Here is a 20,901-nt window from a genome sequence, read left to right as displayed (position 1 = left end):
ATTTTAGTAAAGTTTACTTCATTTTATAAAGTTCATTTCATTTGTGTAAAGTTTACTTCATTTGTGTTAAGTTTACTTCATTTTAGTAAAGTTTACTTCATTTGTGTAAAGTTTACTTGATTTTAGTAAAGTTTACTTAATTTTAGTATAGTTTACTTCATTTTGGTTAAGTTTACTTTATTTTATTAAGTTCATTTCATTTTAGTATAGTTTACTTCATTTGTGTAAAGTTTACTTCATTTTAGTAAAGTTTACTTCATTTGTGTAAAGTTTACTTCATTTTAGTAAAGTTTACTTTATTTTATAAAGTTCATTTCATTTTAGTATAGTTTACTTCATTTGTGTAAAGTTTACTTCATTTTAGTAAAGTTTACTTCATTTTAGTATAGTTTACTTCATTTTGGTTAACTTTACTTTATTTTATTAAGTTCATTTCATTTTAGTATAGTTTACTTCATTTGTGTAAAGTTTACTTCATTTTAGTAAAGTTAACTTCCTTTTAGTAAAGTTTACTTCATTTTATAATGTTTATTTCATTTGAATTAAGTTTACTTCATTTTAGTAAAGTTTACTTCATTTTAGTAAAGTTTACTTCATTTTAGTAACGTTTACTTAATTTTATTAAGTTCATTTCATTTTAGTATAGTTTACTTCATTTTAGTAAAGTTTACTTCATTTTAGTAAAGTTTACTTCATTTTATTAAGTTCATTTCATTTTAGTATAGTTTACTTCATTTTAGTAAAGCTATCTTCATTTGTGTAAAGTTTACTTCATTTTAGTAAAGCTTACTTCATTTTAGTAAAGTTTACTTCATTTATTAAGTTAATTTCATTTGTGTTAAGTTTACTTCATTTTAGTAAAGTTTACTTTATTTTAGTAAAGTTTACTTCATTTTAGTAAAGTTTACTTCATTTTAGTAAAGTTTACTTCATTTGTGTAAAGTTTACCTCATTTTATAAAGTTCATTTCATTTGTGTTAAGTTTACTTCATTTGTGTTAAGTTTATTTCATTTTAGTAAAGTTTACTTCATTTGTGTAAAGTTTACTTCATTTTAGTAACGTTTACTTCATTTGTGTTAAGTTTACTTCATTTAAGTAAAGTTTACTTTATTTTATTAAGTTCATTTCATTTTAGTAAAGTTTACATCATTTGTGTAAAGTTTACTTCATTTTAGTAAAGTTTACTTCATTTTATTAAGTTCATTTCATTTTAGTATAGTTTACTTCCTTTTAGCAAAGTTTACTTCAATTTAGTAAAGTTTACTTCATTTTAGTAAAGTTTACTTCATTTGTGTAAAGTTTACTTCATTTGTGTAAAGTTTACTTCATTTGTGTAAAGTTTACTTCATTTTATTAAGTTCATTTCATTTTAGTATTGTTTACTTAATTTGTGTAAAGTTTACTTCATTTTAGCAAAGTTTACTCCAATTTAGTAAAGTTTACTTCATTTTAGTCAAGTTTACTTTATTTTAGTAAAGATAACTTCATTTTAGTAAAGTTTACTTTATTTTATTAAGTTAATTTCATTTTAGTATAGTTTACTTCATTTGTGTAAAGTTTACTTCATTTTAGTAAAGTTTACTTCCTTTTAGTAAAGTTTACTTCATTTTAGTAAAGTTAACTTCATTTTATAATGTTCATTTCATTTGTGTTAAGTTTACTTCATTTTAGTAAAGTTTATTCATTTTAGTAAAGTTTACTTCATTTTAGTAAAGTTTACTTCATTTTAGTAAAGTTTACTTCATTTTATTAAGTTCATTTCATTTTAGTATAGTTTACTTTATTTTAGTAAAGCTATCTTCATTTGTGTAAAGTTTACTTCATTTTAGTCAAGTTTACTTCATTTTAGTAAAGTTTACTTCATTTTAGTAAGTTAATTTCATTTGTGTTAAGTTTACTTCATTTTAGTAAAGTTTAGTTTATTTTAGTAAAGTTTACTTAATTTTAGTAAAGTTTACTTCATTTTAGTATAGTTTACTTCATTTTAGTAAAGTTTACTTCATTTTATAAAGTTCATTTCATTTGTGTTTAGTTTACTTCATTGATGTTATGTTTACTTCATTTTAGTAAAGTTTACTTCATTTGTGTAAAGTTTACTTCATTTTAGTAAAGTTTACTTCATGTAATTAAGTTCATTTCATTTTAGTATAGTTTACTTCCTTTTAGCAAAGTTTACTTCAATTTAGTAAAGTTTACTTCATTTTAGTAAAGTTTACTTCATTTGTGTAAAGTTTACTTCATTTGTGTAAAGTTTACTTCATTTTAGTAAAGTTTACTTCATTGTAGTAAAGTTTACTTCATTTTATTAAGTTCATTTCATTTTAGTATTGTTTACTTAATTTGTGTAAATTTTACTTCATTTTAGCAAAGTTTACTTCAATTTAGTAAAGTTTACTTCATTTTAGTCAAGTTTACTTCATTTTAGTAAAGTTTACTTCATTTTAGTAAAGTTTACTTCATTTTATTAAGTTCATTTCATTTTAGTAAAGTTTACTTCATTTTATTAAGTTCATTTCATTTTAGTAAAGTTTACTTCATTTTAGTAAAGCTATCTTCATTTGTGTAAAGTTTACTTCCTTTTAGTAAAGTTTACTTCCTTTTAGTAAAGTTTACTTCATTTTAGTAAAGTTTACTTCATTTTATTAAGTTCATTTCATTTTAGTATAGTTTACTTCATTTTAGTAAAGTTTACTACATTTTAGTAAAGTATACTTTTTTGTATTAAGTTCATTTTATTTTAGTATAGTTTACTTCATTTGTGTAAAGTTTACTTCATTTGTGTAAAGTTTACTTCATTTTAGTAAAGTTTACTTCATTTTAGTAAAGTTTACTTCATTTTAGTAAAGTATACTTTTTTGTATTAAGTTCATTTTATTTTAGTATAGTTTACTTAATTTGTGTAAAGTTTACTTCGTTTTAATAAAGTTTACTTCATTTTAATAAGGTTTACTTCATTTTAATAAAGTGTACTTCATTTTTATTAAGTTTATTTCATTTTAGTATAGTTTACTTCATTTTAGTAAAGTTTACTTCATTTTAATAAAGTTTACTTCATTTAAATAAAGTTTACTTCATTTAAATAAAGTTTACTACGTTTTGGTTAAGTTGACTAAACCTCATCTCTATGCCTCACCTCCATCTTACATGAGAGAGTTGTTGGTTGGAATGTAACATACTTATGTTCAATTTATGTTGCTTTTCATATACACCTGCATTTAATTTCATATTTTTACAATTTATTTACTTTTGTGACCTGACTCAACCGGCGGAGATCGTTTATAGGGTGCTCGGTATTCTGTTTTAATGGAACTTTATTTATTTATTATAAAAAGTTGACCACAAATTGTTTAGGAGAAAGACCCGTGCTCCAGATAGAGATGTTCCCAGATGCTTTTTTTATTTATTCATTATTTATTTATTTATTATTTTTTTTATTATTATTTATTTATTTATTACTTTTTTTTAAATTTTTTTTTATTACATTTTCACCCCAAACAAGGCAAATTGCCACTTTGGTGTAGGGGGCTACTATCAGGGGCAACAACTGCTGGGGTACTATGTAGGGATTTGGGCAGCAAGGTGTCGGTTCACGTTACAATTGAACTTCTGCACGTCAGTACTGTTGGGGAAGCAGGGACCTGGAATGGAATTCCAGAGTCTTGCGGTTCTGGGGAAGAAACTATTGGAGTAAAAAGATCTTTTACATCTAGGGACCTCTACAGTGTGGGGGTGGGATCTAGTAGCCTGTCGGGCTTGTCGAGGGTGCTCGCGTCGTGGGGGCACAAGTGATTGCAGTTCGTCAGAGCATTCACCACTAAAATACTTGTAGAAAAGGCAGAGGGATGCAACATTTCGTCGATGGGACAGAGGCTGAAGCTTAGATGCCAGTTCAGGGCCTATCAGGTTTGCGCCTCTCTTTTGAACCTTATCAAGGAGCGAGAGACTAGTAGCAGATGCACCAGCCCAGATGTGGCAGCAATACTCCATACATGGGCGAATGGTGGCCTTATAGAGGTACAGGATACTTTCGGGTGTTAGTAGTTTTCTAGCACGGTAGAGAGAGCCTACCTTTCTTGCAGCGGCCCTGGCAATGCCTTCAATGTAATTGTTCCAACTCATGTTTCCTGTGAACGTTAGGCCAAGGAGTTTGAAAGATGAACTCTCAGATAAAGAGTCGTTGGCCATTGCTATGGGTGGTAGAGAGGGTTTCTTGTAATTATTGAATGAAACTAGTTTAGTCTTGGCAGCATTGAATGCGACCAACCACTTTTGTCCCCATTCCACTACAGATTGGAGGTCTTCCTCTAGTGTTTCTGCCATTTCTTTAGAAATGTGTTCATTCGTCTTCCTGTCGTGTCTGCCATAGAGTGTAGTGTCATCAGCATATATACCCATCTCAGAGGCAATGTTGTCGGGGAGGTCATTTATGAATATCAGGAACAATAGAGGTCCAAGGATAGAACCCTGGGGCACTCCCGCATTTATATCATATTGTTTAGATGTGCGACCGTCGAGGACTACCTGGATTTTTCTCTTATCTAAGAAGGATTTAATTATGTTAAGTATTCTACCAGTGATACCGTATGATCTGATTTTACTGAGGAGACCCTCATGCCATACCCTGTCAAAAGCCTTAGATATATCTAGAGCTACCGCTCTGCCTTCCCCCGCTTTGTCCAGTGAATGGTATATACGTTCAGAGATCACAGTGAGGATGTCTGCTGTGGAACGGGCTCGTCTAAATCCATATTGTTTGTCAGTCAGTAGTTTAGCATCTGTAAGATGATGGACTAGAGCATAGTTAATTATGGTCTCAAATATTTTGGCAAAAAGTGGGAGGAGGCTTATGGGGCGATAATTTGATGGGTCTGTCCTTTCGCCAGAATTCTTGAATACTGGTACAACAGAAGCAGTTTTCCAACAGCCCGGAAAGCAAGCTTCATTAAGACATTTGTTGTAGAGTTTGAAGAGAACTGGAGCTACTTCCGCTGAGCACTTTTTTAATAGCACAGCTGGGATAAGATCGGGTCCACATGCTTTTGAGGTGTCAAGGTTTTTTATGATAGCATGCACCTGAGCAGGGGTTGTTTTCAGATCGTCTAGTGTGGCGTCTGTCCGCATAGGAAAGTCAGGTAGGGGGTGGTTGGAAGGGTCCAGTGTGGAGTTTGAGGCAAACCGACTGGCAAGCATGTTAGCCTTGTCGGTTGCTGAGGAGATTTATTTCTAATTTATTTATTTATTATTCATTTATTTAATTTTTATTTATGTAATTATTTATGTAGTTATTTATTTATTTTTTATTTATTTATTATTTATTCATTTATATTTATTTATTATTTAGTTATTTATTTTATTTATTATTTATTAATTTTTTATTTATTTATTATTAGAAATGTACTTAGAGTGTTGTCATGTTGCAAGATGACGTCATCAACACTTTTATCTTTATTAAAGATATGAGAACCCACACTGTGATGAATTTTCAATATTTACAGCAAACTTTTAATTGATTAATTGATGTTATGCCATGGAAATTGTATTTCCTTCACATAAAAGCACAAACATGGTGAAATATGATAAATTAAATTCTTTTTTTTTTGAGAGAATAAATATTTGTTGTTTGGAATTATCATGTCATAACTTCATATCTTTTCAAATGAACCTACATATAATTTCATCTTTATCATTTATTTAGTTGTTTGGAATTTAACTTGTCTATTTTTTACTTACGTAATTTCTTTTCATAAATACTTGCATATAATTTCTTCTGGTTTACGTTATTTCTTTTCATAAATACTTGCATATAATTTCTTCTGATTTACGTCATTTCTTTTCATAAATACTTGCATATAATTTCTTCTGATTTACGTTATTTCTTTTCATAAATACTTGCATATAATTTCTTCTGATATACGTTATTTCGTTTCATAAATACTTGCATATAATTTCTTCTGATTTACGTTATGTCTTTTCATAAATACTTGCATATAATTTCTTCTGATTTACGTTATTTCTTTTCAGAAATACTTGCATATAATTTTTTCTGATTTACGTTATTTCTCTCATAAATACTTGCATATAATTTCTTCTGATTTACGTTATTTCTTTTCATAAATACTTGCATATAATTTCTTCTGATTTACGTCATTTCTTTTCATACTTGCATATAATTTCTTCTGATTTACGTTATTTCTTTTCATAAATACTTGCATATAATTTCTTCTGATTTACGTCATTTCTTTTCATAAATACTTGCATATAATTTCTTCTGATTTACGTCATTTCTTTTCATAAACACTTGCATATAATTTCTTCTGATTTACGTCATTTCTTTTCATACTTGCATATAATTTCTTCTGATTTACGTTATTTCTTTTCATAAATACTTGCATATAATTTCTTCTGATTTACGTCATTTCTTTTCATAAATACTTGCATATAATTTCTTCTGATTTACGTTATTTCTTTTCATAAATACTTTCATATAATTTCTTCTGATTGACGTTATTTCTTTTCATATAAATTCCTTTTTACAATTTACTTTTCTAACTGTTCGCCCTTTAACACTGAACTAAAACATTTAATAATTGAAAACATTTCTAAAACTAACAAACAGGTTTCTCCTTTTCTTTAGAAAAATTACTCAAATAAAATCTTTAAAAAATATTCTTTCCACCTTTCTTAATATTGTTAAAACGTTATTATATTTTTCAGAAAAATTGATGGAATTCAAAACTGATGAGAAAAAGAAACGATTGAGTTTATAGGACATTATCTTTTCTAAAACTTGCAAACATACTTTTATAGAAAAAATTGAATCCTTCAAAAATATTTTGCAATTGTTTTAACTTTTCTTAATACTGCCTAAAAGTATTTTCATATTTTCCAGAAAATATTTGAAGCAACTTTTTATTAATTCAAAGGTTAACTTACCTGTTTGATAAGAAAAATATTTGAAGCAACTTTTTATTAATTTTATTTTTATTTCGGACTATTAGTCTCATCTTTATTAGTTGTTGTTTTTTTTTAATCTTTTCTTTAAATCTTTTTATTGGTGCATCAATAAAAAGATTAAAAAACAAACAACAACAACTAATAAAGATGAGACTAATAGTCCGAAATAAAAATAAAATTGACATATAATGCTCATCTCAAAATAAATTCCAATTAAGGAATAATATATATATACAACTTTTTATTAATTCAAAGGTTAACTTACCTGTTTGATAAGAAAAAGAGCCAATTTTGACTTTCTTGAGCTTCTACTACTTGTATTTCTTAGTTGAGCATAAAAACACCTTCCTTTTTAAGGATTGTGCTGGAAAGGAAATATGTGGTCTTAATTATTTTTTCCATATATAAATATTTAGCAGGTGTGAGCAAGCTTGCTTTACAGGAAAAGGAGAGCAAAATACTCCACATAGTCAAGAGAAAAACAAAGTGCGTGTTGGACAAGATGGTCGTATGGAACTGGCGTCGGCATGGGGTGAGGGTGACAGAGACTTTTAAAGAAAGAACATGTGTGTGTGAAGAGACTTTGGAAAAATAATAAAATGCATTGTTTTAGAACAACCACAAATAAATGTATTTAATGAGCACTTTAAATAAAATGCTGAGTCGGGTTTATTTTTGTTTTTTTTGTTCATGTTTGTCGGTACCAGACGGTGTGGGGGTCTAAGAGAGGTTTGAACTGTAGCAAAATACTTAAAAAATAACAGATGCGCCACGTTACATAACAAATGTTGACTAAATGAGATAATTAATAAAAATAACCTTCTCATAAATTGGCACACAGCTATTTCAGTATTAGTGTATAAAGTCCTGATTCAGTTCCGAAAAGAGTTGGAATTAATTTCTTTTTTAGGAAAATGTTCATTATTAAGGTTCTTCTAATAAATTCGAACACAGGTATCCGGTTAAGAATACATTTCTTTTGTTTATTAAATTGCTTAAGTAAAATATTGTGCCCTTCTCATGTTTAATTGTAATTCCCTCTAAAAATAAAATTAATACTGTTATGAAAATGGACAAAATTTTAAAAGTGTTTATAAAAAATGACTCTCGCACGCCACACTAGAAATTTGAAAGGTAATGTCCAAAAAAGTAGATTTTGAATTTTTAGGGGATAAACTCATCTCAGTTAGATTGTAAAAATTTACCAATATTTTTTTTTCAATATTAAGTTTCTATTATTGGTGATGACTAATAAATGGATGTTCATTTAATGAAAACTTTATAAGAGAAAGGTGTGCAGATTATTATTTCAATGCTCCATAAATTGGTGATTTTGAAAAGCGCAAATGTTTGATTTACATTTTAACGGTGTTATACCAAATTGATTTTCTCTAAAAAAAAGGTTTTTGCCGCATTTCAGACAACATTCCACAATCATAAAAATGGATATTCACAATATATTTGCATAATTTTTCCAATGATTTCTTTTGTATTTTACAAAAGATAAAAAAGTACAAGCAATAAGGAATTTAATACATATATATATATATATATATATATATATATATATATATATATATATATATATATATATATAAGTGCTGTTTTCGCAACCATGCATATAAAGAGCATATCTTTTTTAGTTGGCGCAATTACCCTAGATTTGGTGCAATTGCCCCCAAATATGGTAGATTTTTTCAATAAACTAAAAAACTGTTTTACAAATAAATCCTTTTTTCATTAACATGTTTAAAAGATATTTTTTCAATGAAGTAAAAACGATATATTTCATAAATACAAACAATAAAATTGTTAAAAAATTTAGTATTAAAATTATTTTTTTTTTAGTTTTTAATTCTTTCAAAAATCTTCTTTTTTTAAGTCATTTTTCCTGTACACCGATCGGGCTGTGTGCTTGTTTCTTTTTTGTTTTTTTGTTTTTTGCGCTTTTGGAAATCCCCGATCTATGGGGCACTGAAATAATAATCTGAACAATATATTACATGAATAAAATCTCGATAAGCCGTTCAGGGTACTAGTGCACTCATTGATCTGTGCTGAAATAATAACGTTATCATTTAAAAAGCCATTCTTAACATGGGGAAAGGTGGGTGTTTTGACCTATTCTATACTTTAACCTTACTACTGAATAAAAACATATCATAAAACTTTCATTAAACTTGGAAATACGATTTAAAAAATAGCGCGGATCAGTAAGTGCACTAGCACCCCATTCAGTACCCAAGAGATATAATTTTATCAAAAAAATTTTTAAAAACACTAGAAACACACACACACACACACACACACACACACAAGAAACGCATCAAACTTCGGTGCTTTTAAAATAGTCGACAGATTTTTTTTCTTTTGTATTTTACAAAAGATAAAAAGTACAAGCAATAAACAATAAAATAGTTTTTAAAAATTTAGAATTAAAATTCTTTCAAAAATCTTTTTTTTTTTTAGTTTTAAAATTCTTTCAAAAATCTTTTCTTTAAGTCATTTTTCCTGTACACCGATCGGGCTGCGTGCTTGTTTCTTTTTTGTTTTTTGTTTTTTTGTTTCTTTTGTTTGTTTGTTTTTTGCAATTTTATGAAATCCTCGATCTATGGGGCACTGAAATATTAATAAAATCTCGATACACCGTTCAGGATAGTAGTGCAGTTATTAATCTGTGCTGAAATAATAACGTTATTATTTAAAAAGCCATTCTTAACATGGGGAAAGGTGGGTGTTTTTAACCTATTCTATACTTTAACCTTACTACTGAATAAAAACATATCATAAAACTTTCATTAAACTTGGAAATACGATTTAAAAAATAGCAGGACCAGTAAGTGCACTAGCACCCCTATCAGTACCCAAGAGATATAATTTTATCAAAAAAAAAAAAAAAAACTAGAAACACACACACACACACACACACACACACACACACAATAAACGCATCAAACTTCGGTGCTTGTTAAGATAGTCGACAGATTTTTTTTAATATGTCGTCTAAAGCAAAAAAAATATTACATATTCAATTGTCATGTCGAAAATAGTAATATATCAAAAAGTTACGAAAATCCATCGAGTAGAAAATTAGGCAGATTTGTACTTCAGTGCTCCATAGATCGGGAATCTGCAAAAGCGCACAAAGAACAAGCAAACAAGCTATTTTTTTAAAAAAATAATATTATTGTTTGTATTTCCGAAATATATCGTTTTTAAAAACTCCCTATAAAAAAGGTTTTGTTTATAAAACACTTTTTTGATCATTGGAAAAGTATTTTTGAAAAAAAATCATCGGAAAAAAGGGATTCAGTTGTAAAACAATTATTTTAGTTCATTGAAAAAATATATTTTTTTAAAAAGTCATTGGAAATAGGATTTATTTGTAAAACCATTTTTTAGTTCATTAATTTTTTTTTATTTATTGCTTGTACTTTTATCTTTTGTAAAATAAAAAAATCATTAAAAATAAAGTATACAAATTTAGTTCATTGAAAAAAAAAATTTTTTAAGTCATTAAAAATAGGATTTATTTGTAAAACCATTTTTTAGTTCATCATTTTTTTATTTATTGCTTGTACTTTTATCTTTTGTAAAATAAAAAAATCATTAAAAATAAAGTATACAAATATATTGTGTATATCCAGTTTTATTTAGTTTTTTGCGGACGAAACGTGGTGAGAAAATCAATTTATAGAAAATCAATTTGGATTGCGCCAAATTTTTCCGCTTTTAGAAATCCTCTGAGGCACTGAAATCTTCTGAAAGTGGCCCGGCCCCATTTCTAAAATCTAAAATATTGGATTAAACATATCAAGTATAAATAACCTTTCTAAAATCTAAAATATTGGATTAAACATACAAACCAAGTATAAATAACCTTTCTAAAATCTAAAATATTGGATTAAACATACAAATCAAGTATAAATAACCTTTCTAAAATCTAAAATATTGGATTAAACATACAAACCAAGTATAAATAACCTTTCTAAATTCTAAAATATTGGATTAAACATACAAATCAAGTATAAATAACCTTTCTAAAATCTAAAATATTGGATTAAACATACAAACCAAGTATAAATAACCTTTCTAAATTCTAAAATATTGGATTAAACATACAAATCAAGTATAAATAACCTTTCTAAAATCTAAAATATTGGATTAAACATACAAATCAAGTATACATCTCTAGCGACTTAGCAGAGTGTAAACAGGAAACTTATTTTTGCAAATGTTTCAGCAATTAAATGTCGAAAAAGTATGTTTTTTATGCTTAATCGGACGAACTTCGAATAAAATTATTGTGTTTATAGTAAAAATTATTTTCTCATAAGTCACAAAAGTTTTACTTAAATAAGCACATTTTTGACAAGAACTAAATATCAGATTTAAAAATATATATTCATATGTCAGATTGAATAATATTTTTTAGAAGATTTTTTAATCAGGGTTGCATACTTTTTTTAAATCTAAATAAATAAAAAAAAACTTACCTTTCATTCCAGGATTTCAATACGAAAAAAAAAAAAAAAGAATGAATTCGTTTTTCTTTAGTGTTCAAAACAGAAAAATTGTTTTGTTTGTTAAGATTTCTTTAGTAAATTTATACAATTTTTGTTTTGTGTGTCCAATTCATGTAGAAATAAAATATATGAAAATATAAAAGAATCAAAATTCAAAGTTGAAAAACACGATTTAAACGTGGAATTATTTAAAGAGAAAATCAACTGCTAAAGAACAAAGACTTTAAGTCAATGTTATACGGTGTAAAAATTATTTCGTTCCTCTTGTAAAAATGTCCGTTCAATCTGAATAATCAAAATAATCCTCATTTAAAAAAAAAAAAAAAAAAAAAACTGACAACCTGGGCATTTCACATAAACAACTCAAATGAGAGGGGAACTGTTCCAAAGTACAAAACACGAATTTAGGTCATAAATTAGTTACGTGTGAAAAATTTGTTTTAATATCATGTTTGTAAATGCTGGATAAATGCTAAATAAATAAATAAGTAAATGATTATTAAGACAAATTAAACAAAGACAAGTTTGTGAGATTAAACATTTCACTTAAATTCTCTGTGTGTGTGTGTGTGGGGGGGGGTGTTTTACACTTACATTATTTTTAGCCCTCAGCGTGGGGAGCACGTAAAGAGTCTTTGCATCAACAGGACCACCGTGTAGTATCTGTTCTGATACTACATTTCATATTTCATATTCTCGTTCATTAGAGAAGAAATCCTTCATGACTGAGAGCATTTTAATTTTTGTTCCTATAAAGAGTACCACTTTTGGGGGAGTGGTATTTTTTCCACGTTACAATCGAGTTTGTGGCTAAGTCTTGGGGAGGCAAGGAAATAAGAACACCATATATAATCTTTCTTGTCGTTGTTAATAGTTAATATTAATAGTTATATTTTGTTAATAGTTAATATTGATAGTGATATTTTGTTAATAGTTAATATTAATAATTATATTATGTTAATAGTTAATATTAATAGTTATATTTTGTTAATAGTTAATGTTAATAGTTATATTTTGTTAATAGTTAACATTAATAGTTATATTGTGTTAATAGTTACAATTAATAGTTATATTTTGTAAATAGTTACTATTAATAGTTATATTTTGTTAATAGTTAATATTAATAGTTATGTTTTTAATAGTTAATATTAATAGGTTTATTTTAATAGTTAATGTTAATAGTTATACTTTGTCAATAGTTAATGTTAATAGTTATATTTTGTTAATAGTTACTATTAATTGTTATATTTTGTTAATAGTTAATGTTAATAGTTATATTTTGTTAATAGTTACTATTAATTGTTATATTTTGTTAATAGTTAATGTTAATGGTTATATTTTGTTAATAGTTAATGTTAATAGCTATATTTTGTTAATAGTTAATATTAATAGTTATATTTTGTTAATAGTTAATATTGATAGTGATATTTTGTTAATAGTTAATATTAATAGTTATATTATGTTAATAGTTAATATTAACAGTTATATTTTGTTAATAGTTAATGTTAATAGTTATATTTTGTTAATAGTTAACATTAATAGTTATATTGTGTTAATAGTTACAATTAATAGTTATATTTTGTAAATAGTTACTATTAAAAGTTATATTTTGTTAATAGTTAATATTAATAGTTATATTTTTAATAGTTAATATTAATAGGTTTATTTTAATAGTTAATGTTAATAGTTATACTTTGTCAATAGTTAATGTTAATAGTTATATTTTGTTAATAGTTACTATTAATTGTTATATTTTGTTAATAGTTAATGTTAATAGTTATATTTTGTTAATAGTTACTATTAATTGTTATATTTTGTTAATAGTTAATGTTAATGGTTATATTTTGTTAATAGTTAATGTTAATAGCTATATTGTGTTAATAATTAATATTAATAGTTATATTTTGTTAATGGTTAATGTTAATAGTTATATTTTGTTAATAATTGATGTTAATAGTTATATTTTGTTAATAGTTAATGGTAATAGTTATATTTTGTTAATATTTAATGTTAATAGTTACATTTTGTTAATAGTTATTATTTATAGTTATATTTTGTTAATAGTTAATATTAATAGTTATATTTTGTTAATAGTTACACTATTGAAACACTTTCAATGACATGAGCCAAGAAGCGAACAATTCGGGTTTGTTTTACAATCCACAGATTAAAAAGAAGTGGTATATATATATATATATATATATATATATATATATATATATATATATATATATATATATATATAATATTGGGTAATTGCGTCAACTAAAAAAATGCTATTTATTTGCATCGTAGCAAAAACAGCACTTTATATATATATATATATATATATATATATATATATATATATATATATATATATATATATATATATATATATATATATAGAGAGAGAGAGAGAGAGACTGTTTATGTGTGTGTGTATACGTAAAGCCTGGCGTTAAATCTTTTTTAAAAGGGTACTCACGTTTTTTGTGCCGAGAGACGAAGAGAAATGTAATATATATATATATATATATATATATATATATATATATATATATATATATATATATATATATATATATATATATATATATATATATGAAACTACTTGAGTAGAAGGCTCTCTTACATCTAAGGATCTCTACTGTGAAGGGGTGGGATTAAGCTGCTTGTCGGGTTTGTCGGGGGTATTGACGTCGGGGGGGCACAAGTGCTTGCAGTTCGTCAGAGCATTCACAGTTAAAGTACTTATAGAGTAGGCAGAGGGATGCCACATTTCGTCGATGGACAGGGGCTGAAGTTTAGCTGACAGTTTAGGACCTATCAGATTGGCGATGCTCTTTTGAACCTTGTCTAGGAGCGAGAGACTAGTGGCAGATGCATCAGCCCAAATACGACAACAATACTGCATACATGGGCGAATGGTAGCCTTATAAAGATATAGGATACTCTCGGGCGTTAGTATCTTTCTAATATGGTAGAGAGAATCTACCTTCTCTGCAGCGGTCCTGTCGATGCTCTCAATGTAATTGTTCCAACTCATGTTTCCTGTGAACGTAAGGCCGGGGAGTTTAAAGGATGTACTTTCAGATAAAGAGTCATTGGCCATTGCTATTGGTGGTATTTGTTTCTTGTAATTATTTAAGGAAACGAATTTAGTCTTGGCAGAATTAAATGTGACCATCCATTTTTGTCCACATTCTCCTACAGATCGGAGGTCATCCTCTAGGTTTTCTGCCATTTACAATATTTAAAATATTGATTTATAACATTATTTTTTATATAATGGCTTGGATTTAAGTTTAAAATGCAAAAGTCAAGTATGATGGTTCAATTGTGCTTCTAAAGAAAAACATTAATTTCAAACACGCCCTTGTAATATCTGTTATAGAGTGTGGTGCCGTCAGCATATATACCCATCTCACAGGCAATTTTGTCAGGGAGGTAATTTATGAATATTAGGATAGACCGCCGAGGCACTCCCGTATTTATATCATATTGTTTAGATGTAAAACCGTCGAGGAAAACCTTGAGTTTTCTCTTACCTAAGAAGGATTTAATTATGTCATGTATTCTTCCAGTGATACATATATGATCTGATTTTCCTGAGAGGACATTCATGCCATACCCTGTCAAAAGCCTTAGATATATCATGAGCTACCATTCTACCCTACCCCGCTTTGTTCAGTGACTGGTATACATGTTCTGAGATTACTATTAGGATGTCTGCTGTTGAACGGGCTTGCCTAAATCCATATTCTTAGTGAGTCAGAAGTTTAGCATCTGTAAGGTGATGGACTAGAGCTTGGTTAATTATTGTCTCAAATATTTTGGCGAAAAGTGGGCGGGGTCTAATGGCGTGATAATTTACTGGGTCAGTACTTTCGCCAGAATTCTTGAAAACTGGTACCACAGAAGCAGTTTTCCAGCAGGCAAGAAAGCAAGATTCATTAAGGCATTTGTTGTAAGGTTTGGAGAGAACTGGAGCTAATTCGGCTGAGCACTTTTTTAATAGCACAGCCGGGATGAGATCAGGTCCACATGCTTCTGCAGTGTCAAGATTTCTTATGAAAGCATGCACCTGAGGGGGGGGATTTTCAGATCGTCTAGTGTGGCGTCTGTCCGCAAAGGAAAGGTAAGGAGGGGTGGTTAGCAGGGTCCAATGTGTAGTTGGAGGCAAACCGTCTGGCAAGCATGTTCGCCTTCTCGGTTGCTGAGCAAACAACCTAATGATTGTTGCATAGTGGGGGAATTGCTGATTGCCCATTATTTACTACACTGTTGTAGATTTGCCAGACGTTACAAGTTCTTAATTTTTGTGCTTCGGTGCATTTTTTGATGGTTTCAGTAAATTCTCTGTTAGCTGTCGCTATTTCTTTCTTACATTTATTTCTGGCTTCTATATACTTCTGTCTGCTTGAACTGGACTTATGTCGGTTTAATCTGCGACACGGATGTTGCCTTTGCGCGATGGCACTGCACAAGTATAAAAAAACCACTGAGGAAAGTGGGGCTTACGATAAAAATTCCGTGTGGGAACATGTGCTTCAATTGCTGTTTTAAACCATTCAATGGTCTTATTTGCGCACTGTTCAGCAGGAAGTGAAAAGATAATTCGCCATGGGGCGTCTCTGATGAGATCCCTGATGGCTTCCCAGTCAGCCTTTTTATAATATCTCGTTGTTTTGAACAATGTATACTCCGTTTTGGCTCTAGAGTTTTGGGCGGGTTCAAGTATTATCACTGCATGGTACGTTGAAATGGAAGTTAATCAAAATTAAATTGTGAGAAATATTTAAAAAAAATCAATTGTTACAAATAGTGTTTAATGCTTTTGAATTGAAATATAGGTTAGAATAAAACATAATTTAATGTTTAACTTTCAATACCATTTCACATACATGTTTAAACTGGAAGAAGCTACGTTCTATTCAAACTGTTGTTGACGGTTCGAACCATCGCAGAAATAATTTACTTTATCTTAGAATGGAGAATAATAGTTTGCCTAGAATCAGAATCTATAATCTTTACCCATACTTAGCAATTCCCTTTCTCCGGGTCCTTCTCATTCTCCTGGTTTCTCTGATTCCCTCTTTTTCAGTGTCACGCATATATATATATATATATATATATATATATATATATATATATATCTGTTTGAACCATAATAATATTGCTACATGAAAAGGGAACAGACCCCAATAATTAAATAGATATGTTTGAAGATATTTGGAAAAGGATAGAATCGAACCCAGTAAGCAAAGTTTTAAAAGATAATGGATATTAAATTTAGGAATGCAACGATTGTTAATTTTTTTTTTTAGAAATAACTGGATATTTAATATGTCAGTTAAAAGAATGGACAATACGAGGTTAGAAATAATGATTAACAAAATAGGTTAAAAACGATACAATTCAATTTAGGAAGTTCTTTGTTTAAAAAAGGTATGTGAATGCATGTTCAAAGCGCACGTGTAATTTGAAACGTGAAGAAATCACACTGATGCCGGAAAATGGAATTCACAATATACTGATGTCCCTTGGAGGCGAAGGAGGGAAAATGAGACGATGTAGCCGTAAAAGCTAACTTTAATCTTGAACAGAAGCGTGTGCTCCATCCCAACTATCAGCATCTCTTCAGCATCAGACAAAGCCAAACTCTTTGCCAAGAACTTTACAGCCAATTCTGCCCTTTGCGACCAAGGCGGCCAACCCCCAATATTTCCTTCTGTATCAGAAAACACACTATGTGATATACAAATATCTGTATGTGATGTTGCCAAGCTAAGCAAAAACCTTGATTCCAGTAACGCAACCGGCCCTGACGATATTCCAAGTATAGTATTAAAAATACTTTAACCAGAACTAGCACCCATACTTACAAAACTGTTTAAACGTTGTCTTAAGGAGAATTGCTTCCCATCACCCTGGAAAATCTCATCAGTATGCCCTGTATTTAAGAATTCAGGTGATCGTTCATCCCCCTCTCAGTACAGGCCAATAAGTCTCCTGTGCGTCATGAGTAAGTTGCTGGAATCTGTGTAAAATAGAGAAGTAATCAGCCATCTCAGCAAAAATAACCTTCTTAGTGACACACAATATGGTTTTCGTTCTGCTAGATCTACAGCAGATGTGCTTACAGTTATATCTCATAGGATTAGCGAATCTCTCGACAGAAGCAACCTTTCTAGGGCAATTGCTCTTGACATATCAAAGGCCTTTGATAGGGTATGGCATAAAGGTTTACTTCACAAGATCTCCAGCTATGGTATTGCTGGAAATGTCTTCTCAATTATTAAATCATTTCTCTCTGATAGGTTCATAAAAGTAGTAGTTGATGGGCAAAAATCAGAAGCTCACAGTATAAATGCTGGAGTCCCTCAGGGGTCGATCCTGGGCCCAACTCTTTTCCTGATCTATATTAATGATCTTCCAAATCACATCCTTACATCATTCGTATACATTTTTGCTGATGACCCTACCATCTATGGTAGCACATCTAAGACAGTAAACGACCAAGTTCTCTCCGTTTCTCTCTCCTCTGATCTTGATCACGTTGTTCAATGGAGAAAGGAGTGGCTGGTTACTTTTAATGCATCTAAAACCAAGCTTCTATCTTTACATCATCAACGTTCTGATCCACATCTGGCATCAATTAAAATGAATGGCTCTCGTCTTGGGGAAGCCGCAAGTTTTGACAGGCTTCTGGGCTTGACCTTTACTCCTGATCTTAAATGGAATACGTACATAAAATCTGTTGCCAAGGCCGCTGGAAAAATAGTCGGATCCTTCTATCGATCCAGTAGATATCTCACTGCTGATGCAAGTCTCTATCTATATAAGAGCCAGATACGTCCAAGGATGCAGGTCTGTTGCCACATATGGGCAGGAGCTGCTAGAAAAGACTTTTCTTGCCTTGATAGGGTTCAAAATAGACTTCGTGGCCTGGTGGGAGATGTCCTTTTCTCTTCGCTGCAACCTCTGTCTCACAGAAGAGATGTTGCGAGTTTGTCTCTGCTTTATCGTTATTTTAATGGAAAGTGTTCAACTGAGCTTCAATCTATGGTCCCCCCCTCGCAAAACTTTCACAAGAAACACTAGACTAGCTGAAAACATTATCAATGATTTTCCCCACTCTTTATCTGTACCTAAACCTAAACATAGATTCCATGATCAAAGCTTCTTTCTTAGAACTGCACGCCTGTGGAATTGTCTTCCGTTTTCCTGCTTTCCAGCTGTCTATAATATGGTTGTCTTCAAGTCCAATGTGAACAAGTTTCTGATGAGCCGTTCCACTTAAGTTTACAAATTTACCAAACTTCCATTACTATCGATTACTATATTGTCCTTTTGACTACTCTACACTCTTTAACCCTTATCCTTGAGTGGCCTATCAGCCTTGATAAGTGGTGACGCCTATGTAAAAAAATAAACTTACAGGGATGAGTCTGTCTGTGATGCATTTATATGCCGTCTTCGATCCCCAGTAATACGTGCTAAACTACTTAAAACTGATACGCTTATTCTCAAAGAGGCTACTCAATGTGCTAGGGCTCTAGAACAAGCTCACTTTCGTGCTTAATCATACGCTTCCCCGATTGGAACCGCAACTGCTGCTGCTACAACTGCTACTACTACTACTACTACTACTACTACTACTATTAGAACTAAGAATGTGTCTATTCATCCTGCCGAGGAGGCCACAATTACTAAAATTTCTGATTCTACTGGTTCTCGTACCGAGTGTGACTCCGTACAATTTTCTGCTGTCCTTCCTGCTCATGACAAGTGTTACAACTGTGGAGGGAGACGTCACTTTAATGATGATCGCCGTCATTGTCCTGCTCGCGATTAGGTATGTTGAAACTGTGGTAAACTCGGTAATTTCTCCAAAGTTTGTCGTTCTGATATGCCGACCCATTTAGGTTCTACTTCTGCTATTATGCTAGCCCATGCTAAAGGTGGTGATAGGTATCCTCTCATTACTAAAATTGTTGAATTAAAAGAAAAAAATTAACTGGCCTCGAAGACACCGGCAGTTCTGAAAACTTTATCAGTGCTCGTATTGTTAAAACAATGAAGCTGTCTACTTCGAAACGTAATTCTGCAATTTCCATGGCATCACCCGCCGTTTCCTTCAAACTATCGGAATATTGCACGGAAAACATTTCCTTCAATGGTTGCGAGTATAAAGAAATCATAGTATAAAGAAATTGACTTCCTGATTTGGATATTATACTCGGAGTCCCTTTTTGTTAAAACTACATCAGGGTATCACTATTTCCGTTGGTAGACCTCAGGATATTCTACAAATCTGCGCCTTAACCCAGATCAGCTGAGACCCTATGAAATTGTTTCGACTCTTAACCCCTGATTGCAAACGTATTGATTCCTGTATATACTCGGAGTGTTTTCTTCAAACTACATCAGGGTATCACTATTTCTTTTGGTTGACCTCAGGATATCCTAAAAATCTGCGTCCTAAGATCAGCTGTGCCTCTGTGAAATTGTTTCGGAAACTTAACCTCTGATTGCAAACCTATCGCAGCTAAATCCCGAAATTACAGTGCGGAGGATGCTCGATTCGTTGAAAAGGAAAATCTAAAACTGCTTGATTGTGATGGATCTAATTGAAACAAGTTATTCGCCATGGCCTGCTCGGATTGTTGTGACGTCATCGCTAATAAACATAAACGATTAGTAGTTGATTTCTCCCAAACTATTAACCGTTTCACCTTACTTCATGCATACCCTTTGCCCCGGATTGAGGATCTCGTGAACCAAATAGACCAATATCGTATATTTAGTACAATTGAATTATCCAAAGCGGACTACCAAATCGACATTTGTCCTGAAGATCGGTCCTAAACAGCCTATCAAGCTGGAAATCGTGTGTACCAATTCAAACGCCATGGATGTCATTAACGATGTTTCTGATTTTCAACGGTTTATGTATTCTTTCATTACTGGATTTATAAAAGAAAATCAAAACAAAAAACTGTACAATTCACAATCTCTTTTACAAGTTGGGAGAGTGTTATATTTTCATTTAAAGGAAACGATAATGCAAATTGTTTTCTTGTTACTGTTAAAAATATTAGAAATACAAATCCAGTTTCTTGCCACATGATTTTGCACGCGTCCTTATTTCTTTAAAAGACTGAGTCCTTTCTTTCTTGCTTTAGTAGTTGTGAATTTTATTCAATAACACATTGGAAAGAGGATGTGTTTTACTTCTTCATTTATTTCCAAAACTACATATAACCAACTCAAATAAAAGGAAGGAATTGCACTAAAAGGTGAATTAAGTCAAATGACACAAATAATAAGAAAATAAACCCTAACCACATGATTACATTATGAAAATTGCATTTTATTGTTATCAAACTATAACCACATAATTACATTATGAAACTTGCATTTTATTGTTATCAA

This window comes from Euprymna scolopes, chromosome 46, assembly GCF_053919585.1.
Source record: "Euprymna scolopes isolate OS-2025 chromosome 46, ASM5391958v1, whole genome shotgun sequence".
NCBI classification, from domain to species: Eukaryota; Metazoa; Mollusca; class Cephalopoda; order Sepiida; family Sepiolidae; genus Euprymna; species Euprymna scolopes.
Note: the sequence above shows the minus strand (reverse complement) of the source record.